This window comes from Hypanus sabinus, chromosome 4 (assembly GCF_030144855.1).
Source record: "Hypanus sabinus isolate sHypSab1 chromosome 4, sHypSab1.hap1, whole genome shotgun sequence".
Classification (NCBI taxonomy): Eukaryota; Metazoa; Chordata; class Chondrichthyes; order Myliobatiformes; family Dasyatidae; genus Hypanus; species Hypanus sabinus.
In genome coordinates this window covers 128035056-128053924 of record NC_082709.1, presented here as the reverse complement: position 1 = coordinate 128053924, position 18869 = coordinate 128035056, and the positions used below count along the sequence as shown (strand labels likewise).

The 18869-nt window shown below is 41.2% G+C and overlaps 1 protein-coding gene across 9 annotated transcripts in view; it reads left to right on the top strand.

The window, feature by feature from the left end:
* Positions 1-8980: 8980 nt before the first annotated feature.
* Positions 8981-18869, top strand: part of LOC132393194 (uncharacterized) — a 322118-nt gene continuing 312229 nt past the window's right edge. For 8 of the 9 annotated variants that reach the window (XR_009511790.1, XR_009511787.1, XR_009511788.1 and 5 more), the window contains exons 1-3: positions 8981-9343; positions 15625-15689; positions 15845-15967. The gene's annotated coding sequence lies outside the window, so the exon portion shown is untranslated. The remainder of the gene's footprint in view (positions 9344-15624; positions 15690-15844; positions 15968-18869) is intronic. The other variant, XM_059968133.1, reaches the window with a different exon arrangement.

Here is an 18869-nt window from a genome sequence, read left to right as displayed (position 1 = left end):
AAATATACCTATTACCTTACTGTTGAAGGGATTCACACATGGATAATTGGCATCCACTGACTATACACAGAGCAAGTAGGTACTGAAGTCAGTCAGTGTGCAGTTTTCCCAGCTCAGTGGCTTGTAGGTCACTGACTTGCACTTGACTGCATGATTGAGTGCAGAAAGTTAGGAGTGCCTCTGAAGAACAGTGCTGAGAGCCAAGCAGTTTTTGTTCATAAATGCAGATCAGACAATCGCTGATTTAAAGACACTGTCCTCACTGAGGTTTGATGAATCCCTCAATGTGAAATATGAATTCTGTTTTCCTCTCTCCACAAATGCTGCCTGACTTGCTTAGTGTTTCTAGAACTTTATGTTTTTATTTCAAATTTTCAGCATCTGCAGTTTTAAAAAAACTTTTTAAAATTAAAACTTTTTGATTTTAAAATTAACAAGTCTGCCTTTATGAAGTGTATATGTTTAAGAAACATTACTTTTAACACACTCCTATTTCTTTTAGACTCTATGAGAGTGAATAAATACTTTGGGCCTGACTTTAGGACATTACGAGAAGCCAGTGAAGAAATTGTAAGCATCCTAGCAGAGTTGGCTGTATCATTTGTCATGGGTAACGCTATTTTTTTGGGTTGTTCACCAAGCCTGGAGGGGTTAGGTCACAAATGTTTCATCAATGGGCGAGGTGAAATCATCAGTGCACAATTGAGTGCTGTTTGTGCCGAGTGCTTGTGCTCATATTAGCCCAACTCATTGTTCTGATTGGTTGACTCTCGCGCTGGCCGCGGGTCTCCACTGGGGCCCCGGCCAACCTGATAGCTGAGTGGTCCCATATCACTGCTTATTAGTTGTTGTGAGCATTGGATCCTTGGGTATCTGTGGATCACCGCTTGGCCTGATCTCACAGATGCATAGTTTTGTAAATTGTGTCCAATTGTGTCTGTGCTACTGCAGCCTGGAAACACAATGCAGTAGCACAGACCTCAAGAAGAAAGAAGAGAATCACTTTTTCAAAGTATTTACATGGAATGGTTATCCAAAAAACTTCATCAGAAGGTGTCTCATGTAGAGAAATAACCTCTAAATTCCTACCGAACGGACAAGAAAGAGGCTAACCCTACCATACATCAGAAATATTTCCAAAATGATGGAAACGCTTCTCAAACTACGCAGAATAATGGCAGCACACAAACTCAGCACAACCATCAGAATGCTTGTCTCGAGACCCAAAGGTCCAACAGCCCACATGGAGAGAGCAAATGAAATGTACCAAGTCCAATGTAGGGACTGCTCCAACACTATGTAGGACAGACGAGGAGAAAACTATCCACGAGCCTACATGAAGATCAATGTGTAAGAAGAGGATCATGTGAGAAGACCTGAGCCTCTGTCACTCATCTCAGTACGTGAAGACCAAGGACACAAGTTCATCTGGGAAGCTACAAAAGTTCTGGCAGATGAACTAAACAAGAAATCAGGAGAATTCTTTTATGCTTAGTTCTCAGTGGGAGACTCTATTAACAAGCATATTGAACTGGATGCAATTTACAAACCTGTGCATCTGCGGGGTTGGAGCTGGGGCAGGGGTGAGCAGTGGACACCTAAAGAATCAACACTCATAATGACTGATAACCTGTGATACCGGCTAGCAGAGATCGCTCAGCTATCTGGTTGGCTGGGATCCAGCAGAGACTGGTGGCCAGCATGACGACTAACCATTCAGAACAATGAGTCACATCAGCCAGAGGAAATGGTAGAGACGGGGATGACAATATTTAGAAGTGATTTGGACAGGAAAGGTTTAGGGGGACATGGGGCCAACGCAGGCAAATGTGATTTGTTCTGGTAGGCACTTAGTTGGCATGGACAATTTGGGCCAAAGGGGCTTTTTCCAAGCTGTGTAACTCTGACTCTACTTCCTCTAAATCGCTCTCTATCTCACATCCTTTATCCATACATTGGCCATTCTCTCTTCTTTTTCTCCATTCCACTAGAAGATATAAATGGTTGAGAACATGTACCATCTGGCTCAAGGACAACTTCTATCCCACTGTTATTGAAGATTCTTGAAAGGACCTTTTCTATGATGGTCACGAACCCCTGACCTCTGAACTTACCTTATCTTGGCCCTTTCACTTTATGGACTCAATAAGCAGATTAGAAAGGCTGGCCCTGTGATACGAGTCAGAAAATGGACACACTGGAGGCAGTGGTAAAACAAAGAACCCTATGGAAAACCCTGGCAATTCTGGACAATGTTTCTCATCCTTTGCATCCTACCTTGGCTGAACAGAGGAGCACTTTTAGTAATAGACTAAGGCAACTGTGCTGTTCCAAAAAGTACTGTAGGAGGCCAATCTTACCCTAAGCTGTTAGGCTCTATAATGAGTCAACCTATAGCCAGGGAAGTGATGATACCCTTATATTTTTATTCTTTCTTGCTTCTCTCCTAATATTTGTATATTAGTACATCTATGCACTTGTAATGCTACTGTGACACTGTAATTTCCTTTGGAATCAATAAAGTATCAATCTGCACTGCACTTCTTCAATAACTGTGACACTATATTCTGCATTCTGTTCTGTTTATCTTTTGTACTACCTCTATGTACTTACTGTACGTATGTACTAGGTTGGAGTATTGTGTTCAGTTTTGGTTGCCCTGTTATAGAAAATATATTATTAAACTGGGAAGAGTGTTCAAAACATTTACAAGGGTGCTGCTAGGACCTGAAGGACTGAGTAACAGGATAGGACAGGACTTTATTCCTTAGAGAGTAGGAGACTGGGAGGTGAACATGTAGAGCTGCATAAAATCGTGAGGACATGGATAAGTGAAAGCTCTCGGTCTTTTTTCACCAGAATTGGGGTATCAAGAAATAGAGGGCTTAGGTTTGAGGTGAGAGGGGGAATATTTAAGAGGAAATCAAGGGGCCACTTTTTTTTACGCAAAAGATGGTATCTACGTGGAATCGGATAGCAGATAAAGTGGCTGAGGCAGGTGAAATAACTTTTAAAAGACAGTTAGGCATGTACATAGATTGAAAACAATCAGAAGGTTATGGGTCCAGTGGGACTAGCATGAATGGGGCATCTTGGTTAGTGTGGAACAGTTTGGCCAAAGGGCCTGTCTCTGTGCTGTCTGACTCCATGTACAGAATGATCAGGTAGGCATGCAAACAGAGACTAATCACTGCACCTCAGTACCTGCAACACTAATAAACAAGTTACTTTTTGATCTTTTGTTACCATTTTCTTTCTTCACCTGCTGAAATACAAAATCAATTCTCATTATTTTAACAAGTTTACTCTTGACCTGAAAGCTGTGTATTTAAACTATACAAATACATCTTACTTTCATTATGGTTATTTTTGTTATCTCAAACTATGAACAATATTACCATAACTGGTTCTCTCAATAATTTCAATTAAACTTTAAAGTGATTCTCAATTACTTTCAGTCTTTGGTGAGTACAGCTATTTTCTGTCACTGAGGCTATATTCTTACATGGCATTGACCATCAGCAATACACACTGCAGTCAATGGATCTAAATATGTGGGATAAGAGTACAAGTAGCAGAGATAATCTTGCATGCATTTATCATCAGTAATCTAAGACATTATTCTTTCCAAAATTATTTAGTTGCTAGCAAGATTTAACACATAGTGCTAAGATATAAGTTGTAAATTGTTTGGATGTTCACCTCAGAATGTTGGAAAATGGATTCTGAATTTTAATTACTGAATTTCTGTATATTACAGAGAGGATAGTGCACATGGAAATAATAATGATTGAGTATGCATAAATATTCCCAGTGAAGGAACCAGCTGTGTATGCAACTATTCTTTTTCTCGAATATCTTATTTGGTACAGCTATTTAAATATCTTTATCATTAATAAACATCATGCTTAATCCTATTAGATACTTATTATAGTTTGGGGAATTGAAAACTGCACTGTTCATAGGTTTTTTTTCTGTTATTCAAAAGTCAATTTCAAAGCAAATCCTTGAGGATGAGAGAAGAAGCACTTTCAGTCCTGTATCCAGCTTGATGATCCAATATGGCAAGAGAAAGATTTTTGTTCTCTGCAGGCAATGAAGCTTGAATTTTTGAATCAATGTTATTTTAATATCAGTCGCTATCTCTAATACTTAAATAATGGCAATCCAAAAAATGTTTAAGGATGACTACTACAAAATTAAACTAGGACCATTGCAGCCTGGAGCCTAGGTACAAATTCGAGAATGTGTATATGCACTTTATCAGAGTCTTGTACCAAACTCATTGGCATGAAACTGAAGTTTTTGCACAAGATGATACATCTCCGTCTAATGCTTGTGGTTGAAGTTATTGCTGAATTCCAGTAAATTCTCAATAATCTGTTTTAATTTCAGAGGCCATTTTATCATATAGGCTGCAACATCTCTGTCAAATAGTGAATTATCTTTGTTAAAGAAATGTTATAATATGAGTAAATTCATGGCAGATGTAACTTAATGTGGATAAATGTGAGGTTATCCACTTTGGTTGCAAGAACAGGAAAACAGATTATTATCTGAATGGTGGCCAATAAGGAAAAGGGGAGATGCAACGAGATCTGGGTGTCATTGTACACCAGTCATTGAAGGTGGGCATGCAGGTACAGCAGGCGGTGAAAAAGGCAAATGGTATGTTGGCATTCATAGCAAAAGGATTTGAGTACAGGAGCAGGGAGGTTCTACTGCAGTTGTACAAGGCCTTGGTGAAACCACACCTAGAATATTGTGTGCAGTTTTGGTCCCCTAATCTGAGGAAAGACATTCTTGCCATAGAGGGAGTACAGAGAAGGTTCACCAGATTGATTCCTGGGATGGCCGGACTTTCATATGAAGAAAGACTGGATCGACTAGGCTTATACTCACTGGAATATAGAAGATTGAGGGAGGATCTTATTGAAACGTATGAAGTTCTAAAGGGATTGGACAGGCTAGATGCAGGAAGATTGTTTCTGATGTTGGGGAAATCCAGAACGGGGGTCACAGTTTAAGGATAAAGGGGAAGCCTTTTAGGACCGAGATGAGGAAAAACTTCTTCACACAGAGAGTGGTGAATCTGTGGAATTCTCTGCCACAGGAAACAGTTGAGGCCGGTTCATTGGCTATATTTAAGAGGAAGTTAGATATGGCCCTTGTGGCTAAAGGGATCGGGGGTATGGAGAGAAAGCAGGTACAGGGTTCTGTGTTGGATGATCAGCCATTATCATACTGAATGGCGGTGCAGGCTCGAAGGGTCGAAGGGCCTACTCCTGCACTGTTTTCTATGTTTCTATGTTTCTATGAGTAATTCAAGGTAAAAGAATAAATGTTCCAGGTCTTCACCTCTGTTCCCAGAATAGACCACTATCATAAGCATTAATCTCTGATTTAAGGTTCTCAAAAATGAAAGAACAATCATCAGATTGAGTTACATTTATCAATAATACAATATTACATAAAATAGCATTTTATATCAAATTATATTTTATTATTGATCTTGACAACATAATGCATAACTCGTTTCCTTCCCTGATAGTAATCACATTAGCCGTCAAATAATTAAATTAGTGACGTTGTTCTCAGTCTCTGGTAGATGCCCAGAAAGGTCTTTGACACTTTAATTATAGTGGTTATGCCAATACTATATTAAAGTCATACAGAATTGTAAAATACCATTGGTATCCTGCTTCATGATTAAGTGTCAATCACCAGGAGCCTTTTGGAATAACAGCCTACAGGTTTACATGTTAATTTGTTATTTTCACTTTGTGAGCTAAAAGCTGAGCTATATTCCCCACACAGTAGGCAGCCAATTAACAGGGAGAATCACAAATCATCATGCACAGCTGTGACTTGGAATTAGGAAGCATTAACTAGCTTCACTGGTATTGTTAACACAGCAGTTTGCAGGCAAATTTGGATAATTTTGGAATATGGATTTGAGCATTTTGGGACAATATAGGATGTAAAAATCATGTACAAGTACACTGTCCGGGTGCATGATCTTGTGCACCGAGGTCCAAAGATAGATTTGGTTAGGTTTCCTTTGTTTGGAAAAGAAAAGACATGGAGAGACTTAATTAAAATGTATAAAATTATGAGAGGACAAGATTACCTAACTAGGAAAGGCATATTGTAGACAAACCTGCAGCAAGGATACATTCAAATAAACCTAGATCGATGTAACTGGCACGGTGAGATTTATGAACTACACTCAAAAATTGATCTAATCTAATGACCCAGTATGGATCCCTCAAACCCTTTGGGAAAGTTAAAGCTGAGAGAGCTACTGGACTGAAACCTATGCATTAGATCTGCAAAGGGTGGATTAGCCAAGAACCATTCGCATCAAAAAACCTTCATGTGACAACAGTCAATATTCTGACAGCAAAGTATTTACATAAATGGCTGATTAAATCATTCATGTAAAACAACCAAACAAGATGGTTCAATTAAAGGATGGTGAAGGACCTGCAAAATCATCTGCAGGCACACAGTTAGAGCCAGGATGGGCAGCCTCTGGGTGCAGAGGAAGCAGTAGCACTTAACTTATTTTATCTGAAAGGTGCAGCAGGGGAAGAAGCTTATATTGGCTAGCAAAGATTGGCCTTAAAAGCAGGGCCTCTCGGTAGAAGGCAGAACCTATTCATTAACCAGAAGCCGTGCATCACTGATCACCAATGGATTAACTATTTTAACAGTCATGAGTTCCCAAGATCAAGGTCAAAGCAAGAGAGAGAGGTTAATGCAGGTTGTACATTTAACTTACTGTAATTCCTTAAGTGAAATCTGATCTGTTGTTATTTATTAAATTCCATTGCCCCCCCCCCCCCAATTTCACTGTTCTGTCACACGTCCACCAACGCCACCCTGATTTGCTTTCTGCCAACCCACATGAGTAGAATCAGCAATATGATCAACCCACCCAAGGGTACATATTTTGTAAAGTGAAAGCCCATGCAGTCAGAAACGGAACAGGCAAACTCCACATACGCTGTACCCAAGGATAGAGGCAAACCTTTAGAATGTGGCTGAAATGCTTTAAAAAGGAAATGCCACCAAAAAATACAAGAGGAGTGAAGCAGCAGCAGGAACGGTGCCATTATAATCATGTAGTCATTCCAAATGGAAACACACCTTTCGGCCCATCAAGTATAACTGACAGTGATGTGGCAACTGATTTTGGTATGAGACAACAATCCTTCATGTATACGAATGACATGAGTGGTAGGGTGGAGATATGTCTCTACCAAAGGAGGTGTAAGGTGCTCTGTCCCTCCACTAATCTGCAGGTCACCCTTGGGCAAGGTGTAGCACTTGCTTAGCCCCCCCATGATCAGGGTCACGTGAAGTTATGGGAGCCCATGGTGGATGATTTTATGAGCAGCCAGTGCATATCACAAGTCCTGGTTATGCAACCACTGACGCTGGACAGACAATCTCTGAAGAGTATTGATAATGGCTGGGATCATCTGTCTTGTCAAGATACTGCCCAGAAGAAGGCAATGACAAACCACTTCTGTAGAAAACTTTGCTAAGAACAACCATAATCATGTAAAGACTGTGATCGCCCACATCATACAAAATGGCACAACAAATGACTTGGTTGAAAATGTGGCGGAATGGATTAGAAACCTTAAAGATGAAACGAAGATTGGTGGGTTTTGTGAATAGTGTAGAAGACTGACAAAGGATACAGATCAGCTGCAGATAAATTCGGAGAAGTGGCAGATGAGATTTAATCTGGCCAAGTGTGAAGGGTTGCACCTTAGAGGATCAAATGTGAAGGGACACTACACTGTTAATGGTAGGACCCTAAACAGAGTTGATATTCAGAGAGATTTTTGTTTCAGTGTCTATAGCTTCCTGAAAGTGGCTACAATGTTGATAGGGTGAAAAAGGAGGCATATGACATGTATGCCTTAATTAGACAAGGAATTTAGTTCAGAAGTTTGGAAGTTATGTTGCAGCTTTATAAAACTCTATTTAGGGCACATCTGCAGTATTGCATTCAGTTCTGATCTCCTGTTATAGGAATGATAGTGCGGCTTTGGCGAGGGTACAGAAGGGGGATTAGAAGGCATGTACTATGCTGATTAGTTGGACAAACTTGAGTTGTTTTCTCTGAGTGGCAGAGACTGAGGGGAGATCTGATAGAAACTTAAAAGCTTGGGAGAAGCATTGACTGAGAAAGAAAATAAATCAGTCATAATTGAATGGAGGAGCAGACTCGATGGGCCAAATCTCCTAAGTCTGCTACTATGTCTTATGGTCTTACAGCTAAATCAGGTTCCTCAGTGACCCTGATTCCTGGCCTGGATTCTTGTTCTCAAGCCCTTGGCCCTCTCTTCCCTCCACAGCCACCAGTATCTAGTGTCTACACCATTCAGTACACATTTCTCTGCCAAATGATTATTAGTGCTCCAGTAGAGAAATCAATTTGGGCATCCACTTGACAACATTGTACATGTTACTGGTTCGTATTAGTAAGTGCAAAAAAAGATGGAACTCCCTACCCAGTACCATGTCTACTTTGGCATTCGGTTGCTTGGTTCCATCTTCTTGGAGGCTAATAGTAGTGGGCAAATAAAAGAGCTTACGTTAAATGATTGAGTAAAGAATCCTGGATATCTTTTTATATAAGTATCCCAATTAAAATTACTAAAAAAAATTCCCTGTTCTTCTGACTATTTAATCCCTGACCTTTGACAAAGTCAAATAATGAAACATCTATATTATTTCTTTCTTCACTCTATATATAGTGAACTGGACATCACCATTCTGTCATTTCCCACACAGCTGCTCCTAGCGTTGAAAAAATGCTGTCCACTAACTTTTCAAGTTTTCCTGTCGGTGAAGCATTGCTTAATGCTCAGCCATTGTGTTAAAGGACTGTTTTCCGTAGTCAGCCATTACATAATATTTAATCTAGATAAGCAGCCTATTTGCTACTTTGTATGTGAAGGTGTGATAGGAAGCCTTATTAATGTGCAAACTCACTGTAATGCACGTTGTACAGATTATTTGTGTTTATGACAAACATCAGGCAAACTTTTATTGAGAAAATATTTCAATTAATTTGTGTTTTGAAAAAGTCAATAAGTATTTTTACAAAGCATAGTAGGCATCAGAAGAAAATGTGACAACTTGGCAGTCAGACTCAGTGGGGAGCAAGTGACTGAAACAATTCAGGCCAAATGAAAGCCAATCCCTTCTGGGAAGAACATCAATAGCAAAATAAAACAAAGTATCATCGTGACAAGTCAGCAAGTTCTCATCTGGTCCGTCTAATGAGCAAATGTCATCGCCTGTTCTCTTTCAGAATACTGTAAGTAGTTGCAAAATATGCAATTCTTTTTCTTTCCAGTTATTACTTCCGCTCAATATTTGTTTGAGCACTACTGAGGGCAATAACTGAGCCATTTCTGCACAAATAATCACCTGCAAAAGCAGTCATTATTTCTTGGTACATCACTGACTATTGTCGTCCGATTGCTGTGCTGAAACAGCAGCAAGCTGATTCAAAATTTAAAGTTATGGGACAATGTAAAGTAGACGATTGGACTTTTTGTTTACTATTGACAGTAGACATCTGCAAATTTGAGAAATTAGATTTTTTGGTATATTGATGACATTGGAATGCTGACTGTTAGAGGAAGAGTTAAACCCAAGCTGACTCAGGCTGAACAATCATCCCTTTGAAACCTTGTGATCCTATCTGATCCCAAATTTAGCTTTCCATAACGTCATCTGCCAATCTGGGTTAGGGTGCCAGAAGTAGAAGCTCTCACATGACCACGTGAGTACAGTTCATTTTCTCTCTTTGCCTCATATTTATCAGACCACGGTATCATGAGATATGTCATATGATAGTTTGCTTGAAGTTCTAATGGATATGATTGTTGAGTCCAGTGTAGTTGCCCATTGGGTTTTTGTGACGAGATACAGAAGTGGATTGCCAGGCAGATGCTGCTGTTGCCCAGGGGTTGTGACCCGGCCGGATTTGAACTCAGGACCGTCTGGCTAGAAGTCCTGTGCTGATTCCACTCTACCACCCGCCAGTGAATGAGTACAAGTGAGGAAATTCACCAGGATGTTGCATGGAATGGGCCGTTTTAGTTATAAGAGTTGCTGACAGTATTTAATAAGTGTCCAAGTGAGTACTTGAATCACTGAGGCACAGAAGACTATTGAGCAAGTGCTGGAAGATGGGATTGACATCAGTGGGGGCCTAAGGGTTGGATGTTATGGGCCAATTGGCTTGTTTCCGTGTTGTATGGGTCTGACTCTATGGCATAGTATTAAAATTAAGTAGTTTTTAAATATATGACATTAGCAGGAAGTTGTTGGTGCCATTAATGCTCACACCATCAGAAAATGTAAATGATTATCCAGTATTCATCTTGTCTAAGATTTCCTTTGGCAAGGAATTTTACACTGACTCCCAGTGTGACCACCATTAAAAGTTCAACTATGTTGTTGATTTGGGTCCAGTATGGTCATAGTAAAATACTTGTCATTCATTCCATTAAATGACAATGACCGAATGCCTCCCTTTTCCTTCCAAATCTCTTACTTTTCACTTTATTCATAAATTGTTTTTGCTTGATCAGTAAGACTATATAACCACCTGTGGTATAAACTCAATGAGATGAACATGTTCTTTCTATTTTGCGTAATTATTCAAAATGTGTTATTATCATACAAATGTGTAAAGGAGAACAAAATAATCATTACTCCAGATCTGATGCAGCATAAAAAAATACAAAAAGCATAAAGGATATAATAAAAACACAATAAATATAAATACATAAGATTTGATTATATACTGTGCATACACCCAGTGTCTACTTCATTTGGCACAGCTGCTTGTTAATGAAAATATCTAATTAGCCGATCATATGGCAGCAACTCAATGCATTAAAACATTCAGACACAGTCAAGAGGTTTAGTTGTTGTTTGGAATGGGGAAGAAATATGATCTAAGTGACTTTGAGCACAGAATGATTGTTGGTGCCAGATGGGGTAGTTTGAGTACCTCAGAAACTGCTGATCTCCTGGGAAGCACACAACAAATACTGGAGGAATTCAGCAGTCAGGCAGCATCTAAGGAAATTAATAAACAGTCGATGTTTTGGGTTGAGACCCTTCTGCAGAAGGAAGGGGGAATCACACCAGGACTTCTGGTAAGATGGCGGCACATGCAAATGCAGTGGCTTCTCGGGGCCAACCACAAGTTTTTTTTTCTTTGTAAAATTTGCTTTTTACGATCCAAAGACAATTCTACTCCATGTGCATTGGGCACTGCAGGACTACTCCATCAGAGAGCTGCTCCTAGATCGGAATAGCTGGATTGGTGCCAGTGGGACAAAGGGGATGCCTGTTTCCCTTGTCTGGTGGAGGGACAGTCAATATGAGAGCTATGTAGCCCCAGTTATAGTAAGAACTAGGCCTCAAGCCTTGGTGTTGCGTGGTGCAGCATGGTTGAGCTCGGCTGGGGCCTGACCTCTCCCATTGGTGCTGCCCTCCTGTGTTCGTGTGGTGGAAGGACAGGCTGGATTGCATGTGTCTGAGCACTGCTGGGAGACTGTACCATTAATTTCTGGATGTTGTTGCTCGGGGTCTTGGACAATATATGCTTTTTTTTGAGTGAATAAGCTTCCTTGCTCAATACTTTGAATTATGTTATTCCCTAATTTTGAATGTTTTGCACCTTAGCCCCAGAGGGTCACTGTCTTGTTCAGCTGTATTTATGTATGGTTTAAATGAAAATTAAACTTGATTTGAGATGCCAGAATAAAAAGGTGATGGAGAGGAAGGAGGACCTGCTAGAAGGTGATAGGTGCAGCCAGATGGGTGGGAAAGGTAAAAGGCTGGAGAAGAAGGAATTTGATAGGTGAGGAGAGTGGACCATGGGAAAAAATGGAGAAGGAGTTGATAGGTAGGTGAGGAGAAGAAGTAAGAGGCCCTAATGGGGAATAGGAGAAGAGAGAAGGGGTGAGGGAAGAAAATTACTGGAAGGAGAAATCGATATTCAGGCCATCCGATTGGAGGCTACCTAGAGAGAATATGAGCCATTGTTCCTCCACACTGACAGTGGCCTCATCTTGGCAAAAGAGGAGGCCATGGACGGATATGTCGGAATGGGAATGTGCCTGGGATTTTAATGCACAACAGTCTCTAGAGTTCACAGAGAATGATGCAAAATGCAAAAAAAAACATCCAATGAGCAGAATTCTGTGGCAAAAACTGCTTGTTAGTGAGAGGGGTCAGAGGAGAATGGACAGATTGGTTGAAGCTGACAGGAAGGTGACTGTAACTCAAATAATCACACGTAACAGTGATGTGCTGAAGAGCATCTCTGAAGCCACAACACATAGAACCTGAAGTGGATGGGCTACAGCAGCAGAAGACCATGAGCATACATCCAATGGCAATTTGGTTAGGTACAGGGAGATATCTAATAAAGTGTCCACTGAGTGTAGACTGATTGTACACTGACTGTTAACTCTCTGAACTTTTTATGGGAGTCAGCGAGCTTCTCATGATGATCCTAATGGTGCTTGTTGACAACCAAATGGCAACTGTTGTGTGTGCTGACGCACCAATTCTGTACTCATATGGATATGAAAAAGAGGCCTTCTACACTTGCCTGGACACAACAGTGTCAAGCATTCCCAAAGAGGGCAAGATAATTCGCTCAGGGGACTTCAATGCCAGGGTTGGTTGGAACTCCAACATTTGGAAGTGTACCAGAAGAAAGAATGGCATTGGCAACATCAATTGAAATAGAAGACTACCTCTCACCATATCCACTGAACACAATCTTCTCATGACAAGCACTGTATTTTGCCAGAAGAAAACACACTTAAGACATTTTGGCAAAACTTCCAATTTAAAGAGTGGCATCTATGTCATTGTCTGAGCGAGGAACCACCGTGATGTGAACATCACAAGAGCCATGATTGGCACAGATGTCTTGCTGGACAGATCATCGCCAATGTACTCCACCACTTACATCGGAAACAAATCAGGCCAAGACTAACACTTGAGAGCCTGCTTGACACTGCCACTCATTGGCACCTTCAGGCTTCATTTGGTGAAAACCTCCAACAGGAATATCAAGAGGATATTGAAGAACACTGGAAATCTTTTAAACCCACCATCCCTGATAACCAACAGAAAACATCTGGATTGGTTTGATGAAAATGACATGGAAATAGAACTACTTACCTCCAAGAGAAGGGAAGTCTTTTGTGCCTGTCAGAATGACAGAGGCAGCAAGGGAAGCTTACTCCAAAGCCAGCTCAAATGTCCATTGCTGGGTGAGTGAGCTAAAGAATTTTTAGTGGACAGAGAAATTCAGAGACTGGTTGATTCAGGTAACATGAAAGGCTTCTTCAGTGCCACCAAAGCATCTTGTGTTCCAAGTTACTTTGGATTAAACCCCCTACACTCAAAGGATGGGAAGAACTTACTAAAGGATTGAAAGAATACCAACAACTGATAGAGAGAGCACTTTCAAGAACTTCTTAACTGCGACAGCACCGCTTAACCAGAAATTTCTAACCAAATCCTTCAACAACCTGTGAGAGAAGACATGGGGGATCCTTACAGTATGAAAGGGGTCCATAATGCCATCAGTAACAAAGCCACTGGTCCTTACAGGATCCTTAAGAAAGGAGGACCTGCACTCCTGCACCACGTACATGTCTTGCCCCTGAAGGTCTGGGAAATGGAGCAACTGTGCTTAGAACTCACGGATGCTCCTGGGGTGACCATATTGAAATAAAGAAACAAGGCAGATTGTGGCAATTACAGGGGCAACTCCTTCATTTCACCAACGGACAAAGTGCTTGCACATATTCTTATCAACCAACTCCTTCCATTAACTGAAGAACTATTTGAATCACAGTGTGGTTTCTGCTCATCTGGAAGTACTACAGACATGATCTTTACAGCACACCAGTTATAGGAAATATGCCGTAAACATAGGCCACCCTTGTACTTGGCTTTCATAGATTTGACATAGGCCTTTGATACAATAGCCTACCAAGTTTGGTGACATTTACTGTCGAGACATGGCTGTCCTGACAAGTATTTATGAATATTGAGGCTACTGCATTATGGCATGTCAGCCACAGCATTCAGCAATCGTGGCTCCGAATCAGAGCCCTTCACTGTGAAGACTGGACTCAAACAAGGCTGCATCATTGTTCCCACCCTATTTGCTATCTTTATTGCTGTCATCCTTCACCTCAACGACCATGATTTGCCACAGGGAAACCCAATTGAATATAGAATGGACAACAGGCTTTTCAACCTCAACCAATGCAAGGCCAAGAACAAAGTCAGCATCACCAGTGTAATAGGATTTCAGTAAGTGGATGACACCATCAACACATCATAGTTTGAAGAAGACCGCCATTGTATCCCACCTTTGCCAAGGCATATAGAGCCCAGGTCTTGATTTGAATATAGAAGTTACAGATCTTATATCAACCAGTATTCAACGAGCTATCCATCCAGCCCTCCATAAAAGTTGATGATATCACCCTTGAAAATGCCGCCCACTTTCTCTACCTTGGCAGCATTCTCTCCTCAAAAGCAGACATTGACTCACAGATCAACAGCTGCCTAAGTAGCACCAGCTCAGCCTTTGCAAGATTAATGAAAAGAGTCTTTGATGACAACGACCTACAGATCTAAACAAAACTTTTGCTCTATAAAGCAGTAATCTTTCCCACATTACTGTATGGAGCTGAATCATGGACCATATACAGTAGACACCTGAAAGCCCTGGGACAGTACCATCAAAAAACCTTACGAAGGGTTTTGAGGATCAGCTGAAAGAACAGATGCACGAACACCAGTGTACTGGAGGAGGCCAACGTGAACAGTATTTCCACCACAATAAAACAACACCAACTCTGACAGATAGGTCATGTCATTCAGATATTTTACTCACATCTCCCCAAATTCTCCTTTATTCCCAGTCGAAGAAAAGTCAGGGAGCCCTGGTGCGCAAAGGAAACGCTTCAAAGAGAGCATCAAAATTAGCCTGAAGTAATTCCTCGTTACATCTAAAAACTAGGAAGACTTTGCACTCAATTGATGCAACTGGGGAAATGTGTTTCAAAACGGAGTTGCACTGCATGAGAGCAACCTCTGCTGTGCCACAGAGCACAAATGGTAGCTGCAAAAGGAGGAAATGACCAACAAAAAGACCCAACCACTAAGCACAGCCACCACGCACTTGTATACACAGTACCAGAATGTGTGGATCCTGGATCGGTGAGGACCCACCAATAGATAACCTCTTAGGGGAACAAATGATTGCACTACCAGTATAGGAGTGGGCTCAGCATAGTGCCCTAGGGAGCACCCATGTTAAGGATGATGTGGAGGGAGGTTAACTTGTACATCCTGACTATCTGAGTTCTGTTGGTTTAGGGAGTCCAACATCCAGTTGCACATTGCTGTATTTTGACCGAAGGGTAGGAGTTTGTTCAACAATGTTTGTGGGACAATAGTGCTGAATGGCGAACTAAAATCCAGTAACGGCATACACAGTTATAACTTGTTATTTCTCTTGTTAAAAATAATTAGAAGGCACCAAGGAGATCTGCAAGCAGTTACAAGTACTTCTTGATTAATCTTTGTATGAAAAAGAGGTGAGTAGCTTGTGTTGCCTTTATGGCATTTGTTTAGTTTATAATATTTCCGCTTTAGTAATTAGTTTGTTAGCATTTTCTACTTAAAGTTAAGATTGTTTAAAGTAAATTCGTTGTCTGTGATATATCACGGCATGTGATGACGTCACACCCAGTTTCGCCGCGTCTTGTGGGAAAATACCGGTTTGGAGAAACGGGAAGGAGGGGGCTCACATGTGCAGGATCAGCGCAAGGAATGTTTTCTTTCTACGCACTAGAAACATCAGAGAAGCAATGCCGTAAGTTCATGAGATAATCGATGTGTTGAATTTAAAATGTTAATGCTAATTCTGTTAAAAGTAATGACGGTTGATAAGGTTTATGTTTTCGTTAGTTAAAGAGTTGTGGATAGTTTGTGTTGAAGTGTATTTAAAGCAGTCAATGGCGTATGTAGATTCTGACTGTATGTTGCACTTTAATGTAATATAGTTGTTGTAGTTTTACTTTTGCAAGTATTTACGATGTAAATGTGATATCAAGAAGGAAACAAATACTGTATACATTTTGTATTGATTTATCAACAGTTTTCAGCATATGTTAATGAGGAAGAGTGAACAGTAAATGGTTAATCTTACTGCAATCCTGTTTTCATTGACTACAGTTTACCTCGGTGTTTAGTTCAAAGTTCCGTTACACCTGAGCAAGAACTCTACATAGCTTCTTCTGGAAAACATAGGCAGCTGATGATGCACACAGATTTGTTTTGGACTGCTGTGTATTGTTGGCAGTTCTGAATGAGGAAGGCAGAATTTTTCTCTGTAATTATCTGTGTGTATGGGTCACCCTTGCGAGTGCACATAATTGCAGTCATCCTAACCTCCATGAGAGGTGTTAACCAACAATTACTATGCATGACAACATGAGACATCTTAAGGAGTCTGTTAGCAGAATACTATGTTTCAGCAGCTCAGCGTCATCTTTGCTGTGCACAGAACTGAAGCATCAATAAAAAGGAATGGCTGCAAGAGAGAGAGGCAGGTTAAAAATATTTAGTTCTCTGAAATAATTGAGTTGATAAATATACTTTTCAAATATTTTCTTCTGGATTGTTAAATTTCTAAATATTTTCTGGAATTTAAAATTTGAATAGTGCAATTAATACTTAATAGCATTTTAATATTTTCAGAAATTTGTATACAATTGAGCCTTACACACTTACACTATAAAAAATCAATTATTTCAAATATTTAGATAAATTTTTCAAAAAACATATGTTGAAAGCTAATTGGTATTTGGAATTTAATCTATACATAGGAGGGATGACAAATGAGAAAATCTGCAGATCCTGTAAATCCAGACAACACACACAAAATGCTGGTGGAACTCAGCAGGCCTGGCTGCACCCATGAGGAAAAAGAAAGCAGTCAACATTTCGGGTTGTGAGTCTTCATCAGCTCTGGAGAGAAGTCAGAGTAAGAAGGTGGGTGGTGGGGAGGAAGGAATACAAGGTAGTAGGTGACAGGTGAAACCAGGAGAGGGAGGTGGTGAAGTTAAGAGCTGGGAAGTCAATTGGTGAAAGAGATACAGGGCTGGAGAAAGGAGAATCTGATGGGAGGACAGAAGGCCATGGAAGAAAGGAAAGGGGGAAGAGCATCAGAGGGAGGTAATGGGCAGGTAAGGAGATAAGGTAAGAGAGGGAAATGGGAATGGGGAATGATGAATTGGAAGGAGAGGAGGTGGCCATTACTGGAATCTTGAAGAATCAATGTTCATGCCATCAGGTTGGAGGCTACTCAGATGGAATATAAATTGTTGCTCCTCCAAGCTGAGTGTGACCTCATCACAGCAGTAGAGGAGGTCATGAACTGACATGTTGGAATGGGAAGTAGAATTGAAATGGATGGCCACCGGAAGATCCTACTTTTTCTGGCAGATGGAACGTAGGTGCTTGGTGAAGCAGGTCTCCCAATCGATGTCTGTCTCACCAATATCTGGGGACCACACTGGGAGCACCGGATACAGTGTATGACCCCAACAGACTCACAGGTGAAGTGTCACATCACCTGGAATGACTGGGTCTTGAGTGATAATGAGGGAAGGGGCAGGTGCCCTCACCACATCTCTTCCATTTTGTGCACATCTGCCTTCACCCCATCCTCCTGCCATCCCACCAGGGATAGGGTTCCTCTTGTCCTCACCTACCACCCCACCAGCCTCTGTGTCCAGCACATAATTCTCTGTAACTTCCACCATCTTCAATGGGATCTCACCACCAAGCACAACTTTCCCTCATCCACATTTTCTGCTTTCCACAGGTATCACTCCCTATGCAACTTCCATGTCCATTCATCCCGCCCCTGGCACTTATCCTTGCATGCAGAACAAGTGCCCTGTAGTGTCCCTGCAGCTCTTCCTTCATTCAGGACCCTAGACAGACATTCCAGGTGAGGCAACACTTCACCTGTGAGTCTGTTGGGGTCATTTACTGTATCCAGTGCTCCCGGTTTTAGTGTCCCGATATTGGAGAGACCCGACGTAGATTGGGAAACTGCTCCACTGAGCATCTACACTATATCCACCACAAAAAGTGGGATCTCCCAGTGGCCACCAATCTTAATTCTACTTCCCATTCCCATTCCCACATGTCAGTCCACGGCCTTCTTGACTGCCGCAATGAGGGCACACTCAGATTGGTGGAACAACAACTTATGTTCTGTCTGGATAGCCTCCAACCTGATATCATGAACATTGATTCCTCAAGCTTCCAGTAATGGGTACCCCCTCTCCTTCACCATTCACCATTACCCATTCCCATTTCCCTCTCTTACCTTATCTCCTTACCTGCCCATTACCTCTGTCTGGTGCTCTTCCCCCTTCCCTTTCTTTCATGGCTTTCTGTCCTCTCCTATCAGATTTCCCACCTCTGCGGCCTTGTATCTCTTTCAGCTTCCCAGCTCTTTATTTCACCCTTCCCCCTCTCCCGGTTTCACCTATCACCTCCTCCCTTGTATTTTCTTCCTCCCCTCCCCCCACCTTCTTACTCAGACTTTTCAACAACTTTTCTCCAGTCTTGAAGGTTCTCGGCCTGAAACGTTGACTTTTGACTCTTTTCCATAGATACTGCCTGGCCAGCTGAGTTCCTCCAGCATTTTGTGTGTGTTGATAGGAGAGAGAATTGATGGTAGACAATAGATGAGATAA